The 25,892-nt window shown below is 41.6% G+C and overlaps 1 long non-coding RNA gene and 1 pseudogene across 1 annotated transcript; both read left to right on the top strand.

Moving 5' to 3' along the window:
• The first annotated feature begins 79 nt into the window (after window positions 1-79).
• Window positions 80-25,623, top strand: LOC120931691. The gene is made up of 4 exons (XR_005747891.1): window positions 80-384; window positions 1,728-1,787; window positions 13,357-13,434; window positions 24,596-25,623. It is a non-coding gene; the product is annotated as an uncharacterized LOC120931691 (long non-coding RNA).
• Window positions 15,434-15,569, top strand: LOC120925236 (annotated as a pseudogene).
• Window positions 25,624-25,892: the final 269 nt, after the last annotated feature.

Here is a 25,892-nt window from a genome sequence, read left to right as displayed (position 1 = left end):
ACCCGCAGCAAGGAGGAGGGGCTACACCCCGGGAAAGGCGGGGCTGCAGGCGGCGGCCGCGCCTTGCCATTGGCTGAAGAGCTCTGGCTGCCAGACAGTGGGGGGACTTTGAGTTGCAGATTATTGCAGACTAAGCAGTCTGTCTCTGCAGCAGCATACACCGGGGCTCTGGGAATTGTCCAAATTAGCTCATTAATAGAGACTAGGTCCCAGGCAGGAGTCGTGCTTGTCTCTCTCTTCCCTCTATTCCAGGGCTGCACTCTCCTTCCTGGAAGTCTCCAGGAGAGAGCACCATGCCCCCCTCCATAAAGACACCACTCTGCTAACTATGTACAAGTCAGGACAGGGAGTGGAGGAGGCACAGAGCAGGGACGCCTGCAGCCTGTAAGTATCACCCCTTCCTTCCATTCTTCCTTGCTGCATTGCCAGCTCCTGTGTATCACCAACCTCAGGAAAATGCCTTGTGCCTGCTACTAGTTGCAGAAAGCATGACATCATCGCCGGCTTCAGAGGAGCTCAACCTACACACACTTCTTCCCAGGACTCCAGGATCACATCCATACCACAGTATTCCTTGATTGCACGCCTCTCCATACCGACATCCATTGCCAAAAAGGGATCCGATCAGCCGGCTATCCTTTACTGCACATCCTATAGATCGATTTATTGCAATGAATTTTGTAGATTACAAAAAAAAAAAAATCTTGAAAGGGATCAGCCGGCTACCCTCTTCCAATGATTAAGAAAGACCAGGCATGGATTTTGTAGATTACAAAAAAAAAAAAAAAAATCTTGGAAAGGGATCAGCCGGCTATCCTTTTTCCTTTGATTGATAAAGAACAGGCTTGGATTTTGTAGATTACAAAATGTTGCTGTGCAGCAAAAAAGAAAAAAGGTTCACAACTTTTTTTATTACCTAGAAATTGTTATATTGCATTTATATTTTATGTACACATTGCATTTTATTGCAGGTAACATGATGTAAAAATGGTTACTGCTGTGGTCATGTTAGCTGTTTTCCGATATTGCCATGGTGTACCAGGCTTTGGGTTCCCAGAAAAATGCCGGCATGATGGATTGACCGGATTTTGGTTCCTGCTGCTGCCATCAGGGACAGGCGGTGCAGATTGGCATTTCCAAAAATAACTGGCGATGTGAAAAAAAATTGGGTTATTGTTTTCAGGTGGAGGGGTCGGGGGTGGCACTGGGTTATGGTGGAGATATAAATATTTCTTGGGGATTTTTCTTTGTCTGGTTCGGTCTATGAATCACTAGTGCACTTTAAAGTTGTGAGGATGGCTATTAATAGATCGAGCTCTGCAAGGACATGGCGGGGGGGGGGGGGGGGGGGGGGTCATGTCTGTTAAGCATTCAGGACATGGAATACTCAGACTGACAATCACTGGGGAATATTATAAAATGTACAGCTTTGCAATACCAGATTATTATTATTATTATTATTATATATATATATTTTTGTCTATAGCCCTTCTCTCTTTTTTTTTTTTTAAATATATATTAGGTATAGATGCATTTTTAAGACTTGCATGTTGGACTACCATTCTTATTAGAATAATTTTTATTAATATTGTGTTTTTTTTTATTTGTGCATAACCAATTATTAGTATTTATTTTTTTTATTAGGCATAACTGCATTTAATATTTGCCTGATGGACCATCATTTATTATGATTATTATATTATTATTGTGATTTTTTTTTTTTGCAGATTGTTCTCCTTGTGACCATGACCACCATGCAGTGTCATAGCTGCTGCCGGGGTCGTACGGTAAGATGACATGAATATCCGATGCATATGTTTTTATTTCTAATGCTTACATTGCACCTATTCTAGTGCATGGATTTTCATTGTCTCTTCCCCTTGACTTTGTCTTGCCGGTTGATTAGCTCCTCCCATTTCAGAAGCCGGTACCAACAGGGACAATAGCTGTCATCCGCTCTTTATTCAGCTGGATGTAATGTTTGCTTTGTTAACACCGACATATAAAAAGGCAGGAAGATCTTAAAATGCCTGGTAAACTTAGAATCGGTTGATCAGTGAAGGAAAACGAAGCCCAGTGTGTCACTAGCATGTATGATCCCATTGTTTTTCATGTATTAGTAATTATTGCATTTCCCTGAGTAATACAATACCTGACTCCTGAGCTCTGTATTGTAAATATTTCATTCATTGTGGACTTGGTTTACAATCATATTTACTCAAGTCCTTATGTGTTTATTGGCTATTGAAAACACAGAAGCACCAGAGCATTATTTCAGGGGGTGGAAAGCATTCCTATTTTTGTTTTACCTAAATGATACCCAGATTGTCCAAAAAAATCCCCGTACACATCCACTACTTAAAGAGGAGTTCCACCTAAAAATGGAACTTCCTCTTCACCCACTCCTCGCCCCCTTACATTCCACATTTGGCATGTAATTTTTTTGGGGGGGGAGTGGGGGCTTCAGGAGAAGGGGACTTCCTGTCCCACTTCCTCCTTCCGCCGAGGGGCTGAAAAGGCGAATAGCTTAATCGCCTTTTCACAGCCCCTCCCTGTAGGCGAGCGCCTGTCCAATCGGACGGTGCCACGCCGCTCGCGCATGCGCAGTGTGTGTCCGGCCGTGAAGCCGAAAGCTGTCACTGCCGGGTGCCCACACTAAGAATGAAGACGCCAGCCGGCGAGGGGGGGCGAGGAGCGGAGCCCCGGCCGGCGCGTCGCTGGAGCCGTGGAGCAGGTAAGTGTTTTTTGGTTTCCAAGCTGAGACATTTTCAGAAAATACCTGTTGCTTCTGTCACTTTCTTATGCGCTGCACTGAAGAATATGAAGACACAAGTTGGATGAGAAGCAGTTTAATCACAAACGGCGCACAATTTGTGGTCTCGGGGGAGAGTGTCGATAAGTTAAAAAAGCTCTTGATAGGCATCTTACTGAATTGAAATATACATAGATATGGAAATTGGTAGAGACATAAATATAGACAAACTTATACACCCACACAGGTTGAACTGGATAGACTGATGTCTTTATTCAAAGATATGTCCTTCTAAGTGCAGTATGTCAGCAATATTATTAAAAATCAACTGTTTTAAAAAAAACTTGTAGGATTACGGAGTAAACAGGCTCATCAATGTATGAAGTCTACCAGAGATGGTCTTCCCTGTCACTGTGCTGACCAGAAGCTGCACGAACCGATGGTCTGGAGGAGCAAGATGGCTGCCGCACTTCCTGAAGCCACCATGGAACACAAGGGGGGCAGAAGTGACTTCAGCAAGGGGGAGGTGTCTAGTTTTGAAGCATGTTCAAAGGTTCCTCCAGAAGGAGCCTTTTGAGCATGTTCCGAAACTAGTCATGGTGAATGGTACCCGAAACATATCCTCCAGGTCCAACTCACCAAAATGCATATACTGTGTGTTGTGCACTGCCTTGTTAAAGAAGGTGTGTGTGTGTGTGTGTGTGTGTGTGTGTGTGTGTGTGTGTATATGTGTGTGTGTGTATATATATATATATATATATATATATATATATATATATATATATATATATATATATATATATATATATATATATATATATATATATATATATATATATATATATATATATAATGGGCTGGTTTAGCACAACATATGTTACTGCATGCAAACGAAAAAAAGATCCGGATAGCCGCACTCCAAGTGATGTCTTTTTATTGAATGGAAAGCAGTACAAATAGCATACTGAATCGAGTGAATAACTGACACGTTTCACACCTCTTTACCGGTGATTAGTGATAGTTTATATTAATGCTCACCCATTAGGGCATGCAGTAATGCACCACAACAGGCCGCTTAACGTGGTTCTAAAGGCAGAAGGTTTTTTACCTTAATGAATTCTATTCAGTCCCCCGACCCAGACACCCCCGATACTTACCAGAGCCCAATCTCGATCCAGCGATGTGCACAAGAGCAGAGGCTCTGTCTGCTCTCTCCCTCATCATTGACCCAGAGACAGCAGGCCGAATCATTGTCAATCGCAGCCAGTGATGAGGGAGGGGCGGGACTGAGTCCTGCTGTCTGTCTTTAGATGCAGACAGAGGCTTGGGAACAAGCCCACACAAGTGCCCCTTAGCAAACAGCTTGCTATGGGGGCACTCAGCAGGTGGTGGAGCCAGGACCACCAGCAGAGATCTGAGGAATGGAAGACCTGGGCTTCTCCAAAACTATTGCACAGCACAGGTAAGTATAACCTGTTTGTTATTTTAAATAAAAATAAGGTGATTCTAAATGTAAAGTGTAAATGGGCCCTAGAGGAACTGCCACCACAATCTGTGATCTCAGGCCTCCTCTTAACACTCGCATATCCCTATTGGCCAGCATCTTGATGGCTGGCTTAATCGGTCAATACAAAGGCTTAGGCTGAAGGAAGAGTGAGGGCGACAAAGTGATTATGCAGACTGTTGTTTTTTTTCTAGTACACTGTAAGATTTCAGACTACTTTGACATACTGTAGAAATAAAAATGTGTGCAGACACCTAGTGTTGTCTCCTATACACAAAGAAGGCAGCTTGGCAACATTACATCACTTCACAGGTTTGTTCTGAGCAAACGAATTGCATACCCTGATATGCAGGTAACCACTAGAGGGAGCCTTTACAGTTCTGTATAATTTGTATATGACAGACAACCATGCCATATGAAATACAGGCAAGTGAAAAATGAGATGAATAAAACATTGTTTCAGGGAAATGTTACAGTAACTGAAAATATTGTCACATCAAACTGAGAATTGCCCATACCTCAGATCATGGGCATCTTAATGGTCAGGTACAGATGTATGTGGTGTAATCTACATAGTTGAAATATTTTTGTGATGGTATAATGTTTCTTGATAGAAGAGAACATATATTTGTTTAGTGAGTCACTGACTTAAAACAAGTATGTGATAATCTGGTGTCCCAACACTTCTTTTTTTTTTTTCTTCATGCTTGTTCCAGGGCAAGTGTCTTCCTCGGAAGTTGGCCAACCTGGAGCATGCATATTAAAAAATGAGAGCGCAGCAATCGCTCCTATACTTCTACCCTGGCTGGTTTATCATAACCTGCCTGAGCTCACATATGGATGTTACATCAGTCATAGAGCAGCCTGCAGCATGAATAGATTAGTGAACCCACTTCATTTTACAATGCAGCTAATAGAGGGGCCATCAGGACTCGATTTTTCTTAAAGCAGAACTTCACTCTCTCAATCAACAGTGACTATTTGTAATCCTTGTGCTACTAGCATTAGTAAATAGATAAGTAAAAATAAAAAATAGAATATACTTTCTTATCTTCAGTTACTTCCAGGCTCCATCTCAAGCTATGACTAAGCGCTGATACCCCAGTGCGAAACGCGTCAGTATCCACCCCACTGTCTGCTGTGACTTGTAGTGCTGTTTCCATTTTTATTCTATTAAAAGCAACATTTTAAGAATTTCGTGGAAGTGCGGCTGTCCAGTCTTCGCTCCATCCCAGGAGTCTTCGGGAAGGGAGTAGAATGCAATTTGGTGTGGCACATTATTCAAAAGTAGTGCATACCCAGCTGCAAAATCGCTGTGCGGGGGAACACGTAGGAATCGCATAGGAAATCTTCCACATTTCTGTGCAATTCTGGTGTGAACCGGTGTTCCAACGGATATGGCGACCCGTCAGAATTGATAACGGAAGTAACTTTCCGCCACCACCGCCATCTTGCTACACCCCGCACTGCTCCACAGTAAAGATACACCAAGAAGGGGGCAAGCGGACATCTTGTTACACCCATTGGAGTTTTGCATTTCACAGTTATTTTTAACAGTAAACGGAACTTATAAGGTGAAATAAAGGATTTAGAAATCCAACGGACTGTTTAGATTTTAGATTTTGAATTTTAAAAGCGGCAGCAAAGCTGCTGATCTCATAGGTTTGCTAACAGAACAACACATATTTTTTTTTTTTTTTTTTTAATTCAACATGTAAACAGTCCGATGGATTTCTGAATCTGGTATTTCACCTTTTTATAAGCTCTGTTTCCTGTAAAAAAAATACCGTATTTATCGGCGTATACCGCGCACTTTTTTGCCCTGAAAATCGGGGCAAAATCGTGGGTGCGCGATATACGCCGATACCCGCTTTCCCGCGCCGAGTTTGAATACTGTGCCGGCATATACCGAGCGCAGTACACTCGTGTATAGTCGGGCAGGCTCGGCTCCTCTCGCGCTCAGGTCCTGGACGTACAGGACGTGAGCGCGAGAGGAGCCGAGCCTGCCCGACTATAAATGAGTGGACCCCGCTCGGTATTTTTCCCGGCGCAGTATTCCAACTCGGCACGGGGAGGACGCCGGACCCGACGAAGAGGACACCCAAAGCCGCAGACGGACGCCGGACTCGACGAGGCCGCCGATGGACGCCGCGCAAGACACCAAAACTGTAAGTACAAAAATCTTTTTTACACAGGAATGCGGGTCCACTTTAGGGGTGCGCGTTATTCGCCGGAGCGCGCAATACCCCGATAAATACGGTAACTGAAATTCAAAACTCCGGTGGGTGTAACAAGATGTTGGCTTGCCCCCCTTTCTCCCTGTATCGTTACTGTGATGGAGTGCGGGGTGTAGCAAGATGGCGACTGACTGTCACTTCCGTTACCAATTCTGACGGGTCGCCTAATCTGACGGGATACCAGCCCTCACTGTCAACAATCTAACAGCAGACGATGCATCACAAACAGCCATGTTCGCTGTTCTATATATTTGATTTCTCAGACTGCCAAACTCTTCCAAGGTGTTTTTATTTTTTTGCTGACTTTTTAAATTTCCATTTTCACCTGGCAATTCTGTGAATAACTCTACTTTATTTCCCCTTATTGTCTACTTTTTTTCTCAACTGTATCTATGGAGACAGCCGTGGTTGTCACACAGGTTGGACTTCAAATGTGTCTTCCTTTGTTTATCTCCATTACATGGTGGATTGATGAAAGTAGTTTATAAAGCATGTTGAGGCTTTTTTGCATTTTATGTAGCTCACAGGAAATGACAAGGACACTGTTGATGACAAGATCAACAGGTATTTTCTGTACTTGTTGAATAGGAGAGTTCAGGCTCTGGTGAGGACTGAATGGAGATTGTGGCTCACATGCTGATTTCTGCAGTTTGGAAAAAATGGGATGGGATGCTTGGGGGCAGGGGGCTTCCTAAACCTAGTGTAACTGATCTGAAAGGTCACTCCAGCACTGCAGAATTGGGCCCCGAGTAAAGGGTCCAATATAGAGGAACTTGCAGTTTATTTTGTGCAACAATAAGCACAATAAAATGATTATCAGTGGAAGTTATTTTTCACTGTGTTGTAATTTATCTTGGTGCTTATAAGTCTGTAAACACTGCCTCCCCTTTTTTTTTTTTTTTTTTATTATGTGTAAGGGTGGCAGAAAATTGCTACCACTTCAGGAGGTAGGTTTCTCTGGTGGATAGACTACAGTAAAACAAGCCCAAATCAATAGATTTTTTTGGTTAAAAAAATGTTTTATTTTTTTACCTGCAGAGATGCGCATGTATTCGTTTTGAACTTATCCTTTAAGAATAAAGAGGAAAGATGGCTGCGCCATCTGCAATTTTCTTATCTCCCACAAGGGGGCAGTTATTGTATTATAGCTCAGCTACCTAATAAAAAAGGTAAAATGTCATTGTACAGAATACCAGGATTATAAATGGATTAAATGAGAGGTCCTCAGGCACTAACCTTAATCCAATTTGACCCTAACTGGTTTAGGTTATTTGATAAACTGATGTAGCGTGTACTGTAATTCAAAGCAAGCTTTTCTTCTTTCACTGCCGGACTGCTGTGATTATCAAATGATACTACTTCACTGAAAAATATTTGAAATTTACAAAAAAAGTATCTAATTATCTTTATTAGATAGTTAATTTTGTATTTATTTTTGCTAGCAGAATCCAAAAATTTAATTTCAGAATCTTGAATAACTTAAAATAAATAACAAAGTTTGATGCTATGGCATGGCTTGGTGATTAGCACTTCTGTCTTGCAGCACTAGGCTCCTTGGTCTGAATTCCAACTGTCTGCCTGTGTTTGCTTGGGTTTCCTCTGGGTACTCTGGTTTCTTCCTACACTCCAATGACCTGCCAGTAGGTTAACCACTTGTGGACCCCTTCACGCCAATATACATCGGCAGAAGGGCACGGCTGGCCCCAGCGCGACCTAGTTCTGAGCTCCATGACCGCGCCCGTGGACCCAATCGCCGCTGGTGTCCCGCTATCGGGTCACTGGAGCTGAACGGGGAGAGGTGAGTGTAAACAAACCTTCCCCATTTTTCGTCTGATATAGGGAACGACGATTAGTGACCTCACATGTCCAGCCACGCCCCCCTACAGTAAAAAAAACAACAGGACACACTTAACCCCTTAGAGCCCCTAGTGGTTAATCCCTTCACTGCCATTGTCATTTTCACAGTAATCAGTGCATTTTTATAGCACTTTTCTCTGAAAATGACAATGGTCCCAAAAATGTGTCAAGTGTCCGCCATAATGTCGCAGTCATGAAAAAAATCGCTGAAAAAATCGCATGAAAAAAATAATAATAAAAATGCAATAAAACTATCCCCTATTTTGTAAACGCTATAACTTTTGTGCAAACCAAACGCTTATTGCGATTTTTTTTTTTTTTTTTTTTTTTTTTTTTTTTTTTTTTTTTTTAACAAATATATGTAGAAGAATACGTATCGGCCTAAACTGAGGGGATATATATATATATATATATATATTTTATATATATATATATATATATATATATATATATATATATATATATATATATATATATATATATATATATTAATTTTTTTTTTTTTTTTTTTTAACAAATATATGTAGAAGAATACGTATCGGCCTAAACTGAGGGGATATATATATATATATATATATATTTTATATATATATATATATATATATATATATATATATATATATATATATATATATATATATATATATATATTAATTTTTTTTTTTTTTTTTTGTCGCTTTAATTTTGTTTATAGCGCAAAAAATAAAAACCGCAGAGGTGATCAAATACCAAAAAAAGAAAGCTCTATTTGTGGGGGAAAAAAACCCGCCAATTTCGTTTGGAAGTCACGTCGCATGACCGCGCAATTGTCAGTTAAATCGACGCAGTGCCGAATCGCAAAAAGGGGCCAGGTCCTTTACCTGCATAATGGTCCGGGTCTTAAGTGGTTAAAGCGGTACTAAAGCAATTTTTTTTTTTTTTTTTTAACCCTGCATTAAGGTGAAAAACATTTTGCCACTTGCTGTACCCCCTCCCTAAACACTTACCTGAGTCGTGTATCAATCCAATTCTGTGCCCATCTGCAGTTTTTCTCCCATGTCTCTCTTCTCTCAGGAGGATCAGGCTGCGGTGAAACACTGTGAGTAGACAGTAGGGTGCGGGGCCTAGCTGAATTGTATGTGTATATGGACACACACAGTCTGGCTTGGGAGAAAGCCCACACGTCTGCCCTCATAGCAAACAGCTTGACACAAGAAGAGGAGGTTTGTGTCTGCTATGTACAATACAATTGCACAGAGCAGATAAGTATAACCTGCATGCTATTTCCATTTACCTTTGTAAAAATGCACATAATTGCCTGCTCTGTGCAGTGGATTTGCAAAGAGCAGCCTGGATCCTCCTCTACTCAGGTCCCTCTTCTTTGCTTTTGGCCCCTCCCTCCTGACGAGTGCCCCCACAGCAAGCAGCTTCCTATGATGGCACTGAGTCCGTGGGCAGCCCCGCCACCTTTTTTATCATTGGCTGGCTGACTTTGACAGAAGTGGGAGCCAATGGCGCCACGCTGCTGTCTCAGCCAATAAGGAGGGGAGTCCCGGGCAGCTGAGACACTGCTGCAACATTGCTGAGTCAAGATGGGGCTCAGGTAAGTATTAGAGGTGCTGAGGGTAGTCTGCTGTACACAGAAGGCTTTTTATCTTAATACTTATAGGTAGATTCAGGTAGGGGCACGCTAATTTGCGGCGGCTTAGCCTAGCGTGTTTACACTACGCCGCCTTAAGTAAGCGAGGCAAGTACATGATTCTCAAAGCACTTACCTCCTTACTTAGGGCGGCGTAGTGTAAACGCGGCGGGCGTAAGGGCGCCTAATTCAAATGGGCGGGGGGGCGTGTTTAATGGTAATGAGGCTTGACCTCACGTTTTTGACGTTTTTTGCCTACTGCGCATGCGCCGGGCGCCTACATTTCCCAGTGCGCATTGTGGCTAAGTACGCCGTATGGGCCTATTGATTTTGACGTGGACGTAAACGACGTAACTCCCGATTCGCGGACGACTTACGCAAACGACGTAAAAAATTCTAACCTCGTGGCGGGACCGGCGGCCATACTTTAACATTGTTATTCCACCTCATAGGTGGAATAACTTTAGGCCGCCTAAGGCCTTACGGAAACGGCGTAAATCGACTGCGGCGGACGGGCGTACGTTCGTGAATCGACGTAGAAACTCATTTACATATTCTACGCCGGCCGCAATGGAAGCGCCACCTAGCGGCTATCCGAAAAATTGCAATCTAAGATACGACGGCGCAAGCCGTCGTATCTTAGATATGTTTAAGCGTATCTCTGTTTGTTTGAGCATACGCTTAAACATAGGTCGGCGTAGATTCTGAGTTAGGTCGACTTATCTACTGATAAGTCGGCCTAACTCTACCTGAATCTACCTATTAGTGTTTAGCTGAAGCCATTTATTAGTGTTTAGCTGAAGCCATTTATTATCAATCAACTGTGTTTACTCTCTTTAAATCATAATTGCAACAGAAACTACCCAAATTACCCTGATCAAAAGTTTACACACCCTGGTGATTTTGGCCTGACAGCATGCACACAAGTTGACACACAAAGGGGTTTAAATGGCTATTAAAGGGAACTATCCTCACGTGTGATCTGTTTGCTTGTAATTGGTGTGTTTGTGTATAAAGGGTCAATGAGTTTCTGACTCCTGACAGACCCTTGCATCTTTCATCCAGTGCTTCACTGACATTTCTGGATTCTGAGTAATGGGGAAAGCAAAATAATTGTCAAAAGGATCTGCAGGAAAAGGTAGTTTGAACTGTATAAAACAGGAAAAGGATATATAAAGATATCCAAGGAATTGAGAATGCTAATCAGCAGTGTTTAAACTTTAATCAAGAAATGGAAAATGAGGGGTCAGGTAGACAAACTAATTTCAGCCACAACAGCCAGGAAAATTTGTCTGGGATGCAAAGAAAAACCCTCCAAATAACTTCAGGTGAAATACAGGAAAAGCTGTGGTGTGGCTGTTTCAATATGCACTTGAAGAAAGATGGGCTGCATGGTCGAGTCGCCAGAAGAAAGTCATTACGAAGCAAATGCCACAAAGTATCCTGCTTACGATACGCCAAATGGAACAGAAACAAGCCTCAAACTTTCTGGCACAAAGTCATTTGGAGCGATGAGACCAAAATTGAGCCATTTGCCCACAACCATAAATGCTACATTTGGAGACGAGTCAACGAGGCCTATAATGAAATGTACGGAGGTGGATCGCTGATGTTTTGGGGATGTGTGAGCTACAAAGGCACAAGAAATTTGGTCACATTTTTTGGCAAGATGATTGCAGTATGCTATCAAAAAATACTGGAGGAACATTTGCATTCATTAGCCAGGAAGCTGTGCATGGGATGTACTTGGACATTCCAACATGACAATGATCCAAAACACAAGGCCAAGTCAACCTGTCATTGGCTACAGCAGAATCAAGTGAGGCTTCTGGAGTGACCATCTCAGTCTCCTGACCTCAATATCATTGAGCCTCTCTGGGGAGATCTCAAACGTGCAGTTCATGCAAGACAGGCCAAGAATTTACAGGAACTGGAGGCTTTTTGCCAAGAGGAATGGGCAGCTTTACCATCTGAGAAGATAAAGAGCCTCATCCACAAATACCACACAATACATCAAGCTGTCATTGATGTTAAAGGGGGCAATACAGGGTATTAAGAACTGGGGTATAAAAACTTTTGATCAGGGTAATTTGGGTAGTTTCTGTTCTAATTTAAAAAGGGTAAACACAGTTGATTGATAATAAATGTCTTCAGCTAAACACCAACCGCGAGTGAAAAAAGTTTTTGTGTTATTCATATTCTCTGAAAAATGGCCAAGAAATCATAAATTCTGCCAGGGTATGTAAACTTATAAGCACAACTGTAGAGTGCATTAAGATAAAAACATCTGCTTTTACAACCCCTTTAACCACTTCAGCCCCGGACCATATTGCTGGTCAAAGACCAGAGCACTTTTTGCGACTCGGCACTGCGTCGCTTTAACTGACACTTGCGCGGTCGTGCGACGTGGCTCCCAAACAAAATTGGTGTCCTTTTTTCCCCCACACATGGAGCTTTCTTTTGGTGATATTTGATCACCTCTGCGTTTTTTGCGCTATAAACAAAAATATAGCGACAATTTTGAAAAAATATATATTTTTTTACTTTTTACCATAATATCCCCCAAAAATATATCTAAAAAAAAATAAATGTTTTCCTCAGTTTAGGCCGATACGTATCCTTCTACATATTTTTCGTAAAAAAAAAAATCGCAATAAGCGTTTGGTTTGCGCAAACGTTATAGCGTTTACAAAATAGGGGATAGTTTTATGGCATTTTTATTAATATTTCTTTTTTTACTAGTAATGTCGGCGATCAGCTTTTTTTTTTTTTTCATGACTGCGACATTATGACGGACACATCGGACACTTTTGACACATTTTTGGGACCATTGTCATTTTCACAGCGAAAATTGCTATAAAAATGCACTGATTACTGTAAAAATTACAATGGCAATAAAGGAGTTAACCACTAGGGGGCGCTAAAGGGGTTAATTGTGCCCCGATTTGTGAATTTTACTGTAGGGGACGTGGCTGGATGTGTGACGTCACTGATCATCGTTCCCTATAACAGGGAACAGACGATCAGTGACAAGCCACAGAGAAGAACGGGGAAGGTTTGTTTACACTCGCCTCTCCCGTTCCTCAGCTCCTGTGACCCGATCGGGTCCCGCGGTCACGGAGCTTCGGACCGGGTCACAAGTGACGGCTGGGCACTTAAAGGGCAATGTACCTGTACGTGCTTGTGCCCAGCTGTGCCATTCTGACGATGTATATCGGCGTTGTGCGGTCCTCAAGTGGTTATATAAAGAGCTCGGGGAGATTTTTTTTTTTTTTTTTTTAAGATGTTAGTTTGTCTGAAGTTTGAGGATGTAAACCTTTTTCTTAACAGATGTAGTCTGTATTTAAATTGTATTTTTTTTTTTTTTTTTTAACCATTGTGGCTACAGGTGTGCAATCCCCATGTAACATTCTACAGCAGTGGTGACCCATGTGAAACCTCGTTTGCAGATGGAAGATTTCCTAAGGTAAAATCCATATCATGATGTAGTAGTTATTGTGTTTGTTATAATCGGGCTACCAAACCAAAGATGATGGTTAAATTATACAGTCACTAAAACCTCAGTTATGTTTTAACATGTTAATGTCCTTTCAAAAAAAGTTTATGTTTCTAAATTGAAAGCTTTCATAAGGGGGCTCATTTAGGAATGCCTTTTAATAAGGTGTAACAACTGTTTCCTAAGTGTGCTCCTCCATTGTCACATGTGCCCTTGATGGAGTTTACAAGTGACTGTGCCAACACACATTGCTTAAAAATGTTCCACTGTTGCTGTCAAAAACTGGTGCAGTGCAATGACACTGGAGCATACTGTATAAACAGGAAGCGTTAGGAGACCAGTAGCACTGAGATGCAACAGAGTAAACCTATGAGAAATTATAGTATTACTTTGAAACAATGTTACCCAAACCTTGGTTAATGACTTTTGCTGTGTCTAAGTAACATTGTAGTTGGCCTGTCAGCAGTATCACTGACATTATCCAGTGCTATTGCTATCCAGCACTGTTGGGAGGACCTCCTGCACATATAATACTGATTTCAAATGCAAGCTGAATATACCTGAAAGCACGCTACATTTGACCATCTACGCAAGCCCTTAAAAAAATTTCTCTGGGTAAACTACAGTGTCACTAATTTTCCCTCTCTCTTACTCCATTTAAAGGCAACAATATTGTTACTAAAGCCTCATACGCACGATCGGACTTACATCAGGCTGTTCCGTGGATTTTGGTCCAAATGGTTGTTGGCCGTAAACTTGTTCTGCATAAACACGGCAGGAAATTTTTAGCCAACTTTCACCAAATCACGTGGTTTTTCAGCTCTTTACCACCACCCTTTTGGGCAACTTCTGCTATTGTTGGCTGATGTTTAGCATTGGCTCTGAGCATGCTTGTTTGTACTTTGTACTTTAGTCCGATGGACTTGTGTACACATGATCGGATTCTCCTCCATCGGACATTTGTTGTCGAAGTTTGAGAGCATGCACAGCGAACATTTGTCTGATGGAAAAACCGAAAACAATTGTCCAATAGGGCAAACATAGTCGGATTGTCTGATCAAACACGTCCATCGGACCGTTGTCAAAAAGTTAGATCGCGTGTATGGGCCTTTACACTCACTAAATGTGTCAGAGCTGGACTTGGAGGTATGATGGTGCTTATGAGAGAAATGAGTAAAGATGATTGCCTTTGCTGACCCTCCCTGAAAATGCCCAGTGATGCAACAAAATAATCATGCAACAAGTGAAATAAACTTATGCTAAAACTCCAAATGTGTGTCCATATTCCTGCAACTGTAACTCGGAAAGTATTAAAGCTAGAGATTAGCATCACAGATGGCTAACATTTTAACTTCTCTTTAACTGCTACAAACTTGGGCAATTTCCACTGAAGTCCTAATTAAAAAATGCATGCATCGAGGTTCCGCACCTTGAAAACTGCAGGTCAAAATGATCAGCAGATAAACGAAAAAGTAATAAAAATGTATACTCTTCTTAGGCCGAACTTGGGCCTGTACCTTCAGAACGCCAAAAGTTGGCGAATCAGGTGGCCCATTCTATCCAGGGACCAATAACAAGACTCAGAATTGGATAATGGCTCCAAGCTTCTCATGAAAGCACAACTTTAGGAATGTTTGCCCCCCCCCCCCCATACATTTGCATTTTACATTTTACCAATACATACCTAAACTCTGGGTGGCTTCTGGCTGGGCATGTAGGGAGAGAGGTCCTTTTTTTTTTCTTTTTTTTTTTTTTCTTTCTCTCTCATTCCTTGCACCATTCCTTTAAAGCACATGCAAGAATGATGACACACTTCCAAGGCGGTGTTCAGAATGGTCTGGACTCGCAGGAAGTGGGTTAAAGTGGAACTTCACCCACACCCCCTCCACTGGCACTTTTTGGCTTTTTGGGGGAAGCAGGTACCAGGTTTTGACAATTGCCCGCTCCTGCCTTCGGTCAAATGCACTGTGGTGCTTCTCGGCCTTTTGGCTAAGATCAAGTGTAGTATCTGTTCTTATCAGTTGCCAATAGGTGGTGCTATGCTAACCGTCCCTAGTACACGGCGAGGTGGAAAGGGGTGGCGGTTTGCAAATGCTAAACCTGCTGGCGTGGAGGTGGAAGCCTTCTGATATAGATGGAGAAACATGCGGTCGAAGCTGAGGGGCCGGGCCCCTGGCCTCTGTCCTGGATTTTGTGGTGCCTACCCCGGTCAGTTGTTCGGGAGAGAACACTAGCTCCTCCATTCCCTTGGGGGGAGTGGTTAGTATTTCCCGAACGTGATTAGGAGGGAGTGATGGGAGTAGACTGCTCACATGTTCTCTGCCCAATCTCTCAGAGCTCCTACCTTCCTGGCTGGGATGGGTGCTGCTGGTCCTGGCCGTGGGTTGGGGTCTGTTGAAAAGCTTGTGGAGATTGTGCCCCTGGAGTGGCAGTCCAGGGGTGCCGTACCTTGCACAAGTGTTTGAGAGGGCACTTACAAGTATGGCACCTTGGTCACATCTCCACAAACACCCTTTTCACACCTGCCTCTAGGGCCGGGCCTTTTGGCTTTTTTGCACGATGGTCACTTTCCACTCACTTTCCCACCTTCCTTCTCCCCCACTTTCTTTTTTATTTTACCCCCAAGTTTGTCACTGTGTCTTTTCTTTGTTTGGTGCACTTTATGTACACTGAGTGTAATAAGTAGAGTGCCGATCCTCGGGCCAGCTCTGAACATCTTGGGAGTGGGTGGACATGGCCTTCTGGCTTAGTTCGCTAGCCCCACCTAGTACTGGGAGGGTTCTGTTTTGGCAGACGAAGTTGGGTCCGTGTCAGCTTCGGCTGCTCAGACCACTTGAGTACCTCAGTCCCCGTCTGGAGCCTAACGCCCCGGGGGATCAGGCTCAGGTCCTTTGTGAGGAGGACCGTTTGACGCAGCACCCGTTGCACGTTTTTGTGATACTCTTTGTGTGTGCACATTTTTTTCTGCACCGGGTGGAGTTTTGGGGTTGCGTTTTGCACGCCACAGGCTTTTCAATAGAAAGAAAGTGGTGATTTGAGATGGATGTTTGCCTCTTCCCCTGCAGCCTTTTGGGAGACATCACAGGTCCCAGAAGACTGCAGGAGCATTCACCAAACTGCAGCATGACTCGTACATCCGCTGGAGGAAACCGGCTTCACTGCTGGTTTTCCTTACTTAAGATGTCTATGCCTGCACCCGAAGCTGATTGAAGAATCAGCTAGGGTGAGGACATTGCTGAATCCCTGGACAGGTAAGTGTCCTTATTATTAAATTGTAGCAGCTACAGTATTTTTTTTTTTTTTTTTGGGAGGAGCCTGGAGACTCTCTTTAAATATTGTCAAGCACTTGATGAAAACAGCCCATTTTGAGCCTAGAGTGTAGGACAACCTGAGCATACAAATGTGAACAGGGACAATTAGAAAGAATGGGATTCTCTATGTTGAGTGAAGTCAGATGGGGAAACAAGCTAAAAAAACGCTAAATGTGCTGGGCAAGCTTTAACGAGTTTTAATAGCGGGGTCCTTTTTAACGTTTGTTCTCAGTGTCTGGTTGTGGCATGACTCATCTTGGCTCTAGAAGATTATCTGGCAGATTTTTCAAAATGTGACTAAACCAAGTGTGTGTGTGTGTGTGTGTGTGTGTGTGTGTGTGTGTGTGTGTGTGTGTGTGTGTGTGTGTGTGTGTGTGTGTGTGTGTGTGTGTGTGTGTGTGTGTGTGTGTGTGTGTGTGTATATATGTATATATGTATGTATGTATGTGTGTGTGTGTGTGTGTGTGTGTGTGTGTGTATGTATGTATGTATGTATGTATGTGTATATATATATATATGTGTATATATATATATATATATATATATATATATATATATATATATATATATATATATATATATATATATATATATATATTTATTAGTCCTCTGAGTTGTTTTTCTAAAAAGTTTGTGTCATTTATTGCTTCTGAAAGCAAATTCCACGGACCAAGAGAGCTGTTTTGGTTCCCAGTCCTATTTTTAAGAAATGTAGACCTAAAGAACTCCAGTCTAAACAAACCTCAGTCAATAATTTCTTAAGGCAGAGCTGTTTAGAAATATTACCTATTGGTGTGGTTATTTCAGTTTAGCAGATCATGCTTTGCAAACTGTTGGTTAGGTTTTTCCTGCTTTTCATGCCTTTTGCGGTTAGTGAGTTTCACTGCACAGTATGCATACCTATGACTCCTTTCTAAATACCATCACTCAGAAACTAGGCTCTTCACACTGCAGTTCACAAGCTTCTCCTTAATTCTGTTCCTCCAAAAGTCTCTTGGGAGTAGGGTTGCCACCTCATCCCTTTAAACCCGAAAAACATATTAATTACACAGGTTCTGCGGCTGATTAAGGTGGTAATTAAACTCACTTGGCGCCTTATCTGCATTAAATTGGCCACAGAACCTGTGTAATTCATATGTGTTCGGGTTTAAAGGGATGAGGTGGCAACCCTACTTGGGAACAAGGACTTTTCTAAGGAATGAATAGGCTGGGGAAATACAAATTGTGCATTTTCGGAGGAAAGGTTGTGTTTGGAACACGGTCACACAGTGAAGATTAAGACCTGGTGGGCAGCACTCATGGGGTGAGAGCAACTAGGTAAAAAATAAATAGCAATTGTACTTTTAAGGAGTGCAAAGTTCTCTCACTTGAAAACCAAAAATGTACACTGCATGTGAAATCTTATTAAACGATCAGTAATGAAATTTAATACAGTATAGGAAGGAATGTTGCGTAGTTAATCTGATCGAAAAAGTCCAATCCACTTCAACCAAATCAAAAACCACTATATACACTATCCTATACCCACAATGTTGCACCTAATTATATTTTTTCTAATGATTGTCCCTGTATGATAAGGGGAACTTACTTACTAGGAGTCCAGTATTGTCTTGCTTGTAGTCCAAGTTCTCCTTCTGCCACTTTGCTTACATGCCACCACCTTGAAACTCCTGTTGGAGGAGGTAGTCTAGCATGTGTCCAATCCCTAAATGTCCTTGCCTAGGTGAAGAGGTGGTGGGCTGCACCACTATACAAGAGAAATCTGTGGAAAAATGTTCTAACATATACAAACTAGCAGTGATTGTGTAAGGACAAAGTTAATTTAATGGGTAAAGGTATGATTTAAGTTGGATTTCCTTGTTTATTGGAGGGGAAATACATTTTGCAGTCAGGTTAATTGTTTTTGGGTATCTGTATTTGGCAAGACGCGGCACTAACCATGCCTGTAGCCTAATCCTTTTTATGTATTTAGACATGGAATGTTTACTTCCTGTTGTTACTAACCAACCTTGTGGAAAATGCTGAAACATCAAGTTTCCTCTGAAAATTGAGGGGGGGTGGGGGGTTGAGAGGTTAATGTCTTCCACATGTGTTCTATGAAAATGGAATAATCATTATGGGTTCACAGTGGAAGTAAATGTAGTTTGTTAAACGGGTCCTTTTTAAAAGTTATTATTATTTTTATTTTTAATTTTTTGTGTGTGTGTGTGTGTGTGTGTTAACACTAGGAGCTTGGTTTTTGACAGGATAAGGAAGTGGTCTAATATCCATACTGATACGTCGGTACATTAGTAATGCATGAGGAGATTGAGTAGAGAGAGGTTTGGGTGTCATCCACATAGAGATGATATTGGAAGCTGTAGGAGGTTATCACCTGGCACAAGGAAAAGATGAAGGGGGAGAATAGGTCTGAGGACTAAGTCTTGGAGAACCCCAACGGAGGGGAGGGGGAGAAAGAGAGTTGTGACACTGAAGGTGTGCTGAGATAGGTAGGAGGAAAACCTGGGAAGAGCAAACGCAGATAGCAAGCAATTGTGCTGCAAGTTTGAAAATGACTTGCTAAGCTATTGCTAGACTTGCCAGGCTTCACAAGTTTGTTGTAAAATTGCAGCAAATCTGCATTGCATGACCCCAGATCAACTTTTTTTTTTGCAAACAGTGTGCAAGTCTGCTGCGAGTTATGGTTGTTATGTTGTGCAATAGTCATCCCACCACAGGGGTCACTGTGGCTAAATTATCGTGCTGTAGACTTGCAGAACTCTTGCTGTAGACTTGCCACTGCCACTTTGTTCTTGCTGGAGACTTGCCATACAAATTTGCTACAAACTTGAAAAGTGTCAACTAGAGCTTCAAGTGCTCTGCAAGTGTACAACTTGCCAGTGAAAATATGCTGCACGTTAATAGACCCACGACCATCCGCTTGGAAGAAAACCATTGGGCTTTCAGGAAAAAACAGTAAACCCACCTATTCTAAAGGATCAGGACAACACTGGATGCAAGCGCCTTGAGGCGATTAAGTTTGCATTTGTTGCGCTATACAAGTTACTCACTCACAATTCAACACTGCCACAAATTTGTGTCGTTGTATCTATGCTATCTGGGAAGCCACAAAAGGCCAGGCAAGTGGAGTTTTTTTGAGGAGGAGCAGGTGGTCAACTGTGTCAAAGGCAGCCGTCTACTTTTTCCACCTCCGTTGAACTTTACAATTATTGATGGGTGCATCGATTTGAAGATCGAGTAAAAGGCAATTTTTTTTGGATAGGCCTCGATTTAAAAAAAAAAAAGTCTGTAGACAATAATACAATTCATAAACGATGGTTTCTTGGATTATTGAAATGTATGAATCTCAGCGGGTCAGGCAAGTCTGTATATAAATAGAATATTAGCAAATCATTGATTATCCTAATTCAGTTATCACTAGTTCCGATTGAGAAAGTCTTTACTAATTTCTCTCTTGAAGAGCTGGTCACTGGTATCCAGATATTCCAGGAGAGTCAGATACTTCCCCAGATGCTATGTCACTACTATTTTTTATGTTTTACAATAATGTAAAACTTTTCTCTGAACAGAATACAAGCGTAAACGTATAGTAACATTGGCGTAAGAATATTTAGCCTTATTCAACAAGTTCTGACATCATACTACTACAAGGCTCGGGGTACTGCAGGTTAACATGTAAAAAGGATATGCAAATCCTAAGAATGAACCTATCTTGTATGCTCCCTGGTCAGTTAAATATATAATTTATAACCCTTTTCTGATATCTATTTGATATGTACAATACCTGTTGATCCTTCCAGAAATCAATAAGTGCCCATCAATGCTGCATTTAAGTCTCAAACAATGTTATCGGCCATTCGTAAGTTCTTTCTGTAACGTACAGAAACCCTCCTAGGGAGCGAGGAAATCGTTTTCTTTCCTAGGGTGACCATTGTAACCCTAAAACAGAAATAAAAACCAATGCAGCTACCACATCTATAGACTTGCAAGCTGTAATAAATGTACATTTTTGCTTTTGAGTTTTAGATAAATGTTAACACTTTTCTATTGATTAGGTGTTATAATGTTATGTACAGTAAATATATATTTCTGAAAATTTGACTGACTTTGTAATATAAAGGCATTTCATTGTAATTGGCTTCCTTCTTTGAGTATTCTACTGTTAGGGAGGATACCTTTTTCCATTTGTTTTAAATACATGGAAATGTCCCATGGTATACGGTCACGTGACAATCCGTCCTCTGCCTAAATATTTTCTCAGCTGAGAGGCACTGCCCAGCACAATAATTTGGGAGCTATTCCCAGACTACAGTCTGTGTGCCATTGATGTGTACTGCCTCCCACATCCTGCTGTATTGCCTGGCTGGAAAAAACACCCAGTGAATAGTCTATTTTCTGACAGCTCTGTTGATCTGATCATTTTTTAATTAGAAATACATATTAGTATGCTCCTTCTGGTTTATTTGGATTATAAACTCCATTCAGTATAAACATAAACTGCTAAATCGTTTGTTTGCTACAGCACAGATCTGTGTTCTGGATTTCCTTTCGTGAGAGCAAACATGAAGTATGCATTTGTCAGTTTACTGAATGATAAATGATGTATTGGCATATGACAACATGGTGTGAACGGCAATGTATGCAGTAATGTATGGAGGAAGAAATCGTAAGTGGCTCTAGATGACACCCATGTCTACCACAAATCCTCTTCATTGCTAAAAAGTTTAAAAAGACCTCTTTAGGCTGGTTCTCTCTGAAAATTTTACAACCTCTTATTTACTATCAACAATTATATTTTATAGCTCTATGTGTATTTACGCAAATGGAACAGAATTGGCATATAACTGAAACGCATTACAGCACTTTAAATACGAATGTTTACATACAGAAATATGCATACAACACATTGAACATTTCTTTCAATCGGGTATGCAATGTTTGTAGTGCCAAAGGGCTTGTCTGACTTTGCGCCTACTTTATCCACAAAATCTCTTTACATCTATTAGTTTCTTAAAAGTACATGGGTAGAGAGGGATACCCACCCAAACATTCGCAATTGGCTACTCAAGCCAGAAACGCAGAAGGCACCAAACAGGATGACCACGTTGCTGTATGTGGCAGTGTTCTCCATGCCAACAGTGGGTGGTGTGCACCTTCTACAATGCATAAAGCCTGATAGGCCAGCACTTCGTAAAAGTCCAATTCTATGTTAACATTGATCACACAGATACAAACTGGCATCCATGCTTACAGATTTCGGCCAATCATGGCCTTAATGTGATGATTAAACTTGAATAATATTTTTTTTTATTTACTAACACCGGACTTGTAGGCAGTGCTGGTAGCGCCAACAAATGTCCTACTGATGCCATCTACACAAGCCCAAAGCCGTCACAGACCAAAGAAAGACGGTCAATGCCTGTGCTCAGAGTTCAAAGTGCAAACTGTCTTGCCTTACAAAAAATGTGTCCTTCTGTTAAGCTAGTTTTGCGATCCTGGCTGTGTCGGACAGTTTTGACCTCATATTTCTCTACTACAGTTAAGGTAATACTGCTTGGACAAATTTTGATACATTTTTTCCACCATGGCAAAACCTAGTAGGTGGTTGCCACACCCCTGGAAACTAGAAAAATGGAAATTCCCCCTAATATGGGATTTTAAACAGCAACAACACCACCAAAATTATGTAAAACCAATATTTAATAAAACATATAAAATATGATCACTCTGGGAGGAGGTCAGGCGAGTTACACAAAAATTTACGGAATGCGAAGTCCCAGACGACCCAGCGTATTTCCTTCTCCACGCAACTTCTACCCCAGCGCGTGTATACAAAAAGTCGGTTGTACGCCACTTGCTGGATGCGGCCAAGGCCTGCGTCCCGCTATGCTGGAAATCCTCCAATCCACCGACGGTAGCCATGTGGCTGCGGAAGGTGGATGAGATTGGTTGGATGGAGGATCTAGTTCTGTCAAAGCAAGATAGGAGTGAACTTTACTCCCAGACCTGGCAATTATGGACAATGTTTAAGTACTCTGAGGAGGGCCAGGTCCATGCTCGCGAATTCCCCCCCCCCCCCCCTCCCAACCTCTCCTTTACTCCCTCACCCCCCACTTCTCTTTCTCCCTCCTCTCCCACTATTCCCCCTTCTCCCTCCTTTCTTCTGGACTGCTCACTGAGCAGCATCCGCATTCCTACTTCTAATTTCTATACCCCGCTGCACTGAGAAAAGGGAAAATGTGGAGGGCTGGCACGCGGTTCCATAGTGCCCAGATGCAGAAGGCACCACATGAGCACTGTTTGGGTCGGGATGCCGGTTCTTGGGCTGGGGGGCGGAGGTGCGGGACGGATGGCAAATCGCCCTCTGTTGCGCGCGCTTCTGCCCCCGGCCGGGAGATGTATCTACACACGAGGCTTAACGGCTTTAGTCGAACATTTCATGTAACTGCCATTTTTTATATGTGTGCCTGCCTATGACAACTGTTGTAATGTTTATAGCTGTGGTCCATGTGGGCCGGTCTTCTATTTTGCATAAATAAAAAATTAAAAAAATTAAATAAAAATATGATCACTCACACAAGTGATGGTCAATAAAATCACATAGAACAAGAGCAAATAAAATGATCATTGTAAACATCACAAATTTTCATAATTATACATATGTCCAATTACTCTCCAGTAATCCGAGAAAAATCTTTGGTACCGAAGATTTTTCTCAGATTACTGAAGAGTAATTGGACATATGTATACCTATGTAAATTTGTGATGTTTACAATGATCATGTAATTTGCTCTTGTTCTATGTGATTTTATTGACCACCACTTGTGTGAGTGATTTAGATTTTATATATGTTCCAATAAATATTGGTTTTACATCATTTTGGTGGTGGTGTTGCTGTTTAAAATCCCATATTAGGGGGAGTTTTGATTTTTCTACAGCTTGGACAAAGACTGCTATAGGCTACGAGCAGTCGCACACCAGTAAGGTCAGGCCTGGGATCTCCTTCATTGACCTAATCTGGCCATACACATAAACATTTATTTTATTCAGTCTGCAGTTTAGCATGGATGGAGGAATCTCCCCTATCAGCTACATGTTTATCGACAGCCGGAAACCTGTGGCTGTCGGAATACCTGAAAAGTGACTGCAGCCGATGGTTGCAGTCACTAGTCGGTCAACAGTTTTCAACCCTGCCACTTCAATCTTTAGTTTGAATGTTGTTGGTGCAGAAAGGGTCATCTTTGGCTTGAATTTAGGTTGATTTAGCAGCAAATGAACAAAATTAAGTCGGTGCATCACCATCTGTTTAAACCTTGCTGTAAAATAAGTTTAAGGAGGCTAATGTAAAGACAGATATATTTAAGGATTTTAAATGGATATGCAACTGGGTTAAATGAGGCTATTTTAGTGTGTGCCTTCATTTATGCATTAAAGGGTTATTCAAGATGAACGAACACCCTACTCTAGTATTGTACTTTCCTTCATGGATGATGAGATGTCGGTGTAGTAGTGTGGGGATTCTATTTGCTGGCACTGATCAATCAGAATCGCTCTGATCTGTCCCAGAAGCCCTGCAAAAATATCAGGAATATCAAATCCCCAGACAGATATACCAGCTATGTGGGCACTGACTGCTCCATCACCCATATAGGTAAGTACAGTGGGGACTAGAAAGTGGGGAGGGCGTAGAGCGTTCACATTTAATTATTTTTTTAAAGCTAAACTTATGCTTTAACACGTGGTAGTGTGGTTTTAAGTAGTTTTGCTCTTTTAATGCTCTTCTCCATCACAAAGTGACTCCTTTTATTAATCTTTTTCAGGGATCTCTCCATCTGTACAACGGGGTCATCCACAAAGAGAACAGTGAGGCCTACAGAACCCTGACTCCAGAAAAATGGCTGCATACATCATTTCATTGAAAAAAGTACCTCCTCCTGTGTTAATCATGTATCTTCCACGTGTAGTATGTTTGGTTTATGGTTGTTGACATACTCATTATGTCATATATTGGGACTCGTCCCTATGTAAATCATCAAGTGTAAGACTATATGGGACTCTGAGCCTTGCTTTAGAGAATTACCACCAAGTTGTACCATAACTCAATTTTTTTTATTTTATTTTTTGTTATTTTTTTATAGTACAGGTCAGGTGAATCTCTTCACACTGTGAATTCATATTACACACAGTACAGGTGGGCCTTGTGGCCTGTTTCTATCACAACAACGTCTTCCTCTACTTCAACACAACTTGTTACAATAACCTGGTAAACAACACTCAGTTGTTTTTCAGAGATATGGGGAGTTAAGTTTGATTTCTGAGCTATCTTTGTTGTTCTCTTTATTGTAGTTTAGTATTCTTTGAGCCAGCAAATTCTCCTTTACCCTTCAGCTATTTTTCTTCTTTCCCTGAGGTGGAGAGGAAGTAGCAGAGCTACTGTCTACTTGACAGAGCTGGTGTCACTATGGTCATATGCGTTTTTACCCAGTGCCTCGTGAAGATAACTTTGTGGACTTCTGATGGAAACACAGAGGCTGCTGTTGCTGACTGGCATTTCTCAAAATGCTTGTTGGCTTGCTGTCAGGCCGGTGACCTGGCTTCTACACATTGAGTCACTAACCAAAAACAAGTATGCCGATAAGGTCTTCTATATTTGAGACCTTCCTGATCTACATACTTTTTTGTTGGTCATTGAGTCAAAGTATTGAAGCCAGCGGGTCCTTGTAATACCCAGGCAGCTAGCATTTTCAGGAGGTCGACAGTGGTAGCCCCAAAATATACCTCATGTAAACTTTGCTTTTAAAGTATATATCAAGCCAAAACCAGTTCTAGTTTTCGATAGAGTGGGGAAGATTAGAGCTCCTGTCAGATGTTTACTATCTACTTGCTATCTCACTCTATTCAAAACAAGGGAAAAAAAGTTTGCCTGGACATACACTTTGACTATTCTGTTACTTTATAACACATACTTGGTTGGTAGCATATTACTGATGATGAAGAGGATGGTTTGGTGATATTATTCGCTTAACATGCTCCCACAGTTGTAGTGGTGTCTGTTTTCATTTTATGTAATGTGACATGCACTAACCAGGTATGTGGCTCTGCTGCTTAATCTGAAAA

The sequence above is a fragment of the Rana temporaria genome, chromosome 1 (genome assembly GCF_905171775.1).
Source record: "Rana temporaria chromosome 1, aRanTem1.1, whole genome shotgun sequence".
Lineage (NCBI taxonomy): Eukaryota > Metazoa > Chordata > Amphibia > Anura > Ranidae > Rana > Rana temporaria.
The sequence above is the reverse complement of the archived record's forward strand: the minus strand, read 5'-3'. Positions and strand labels throughout refer to the sequence as shown.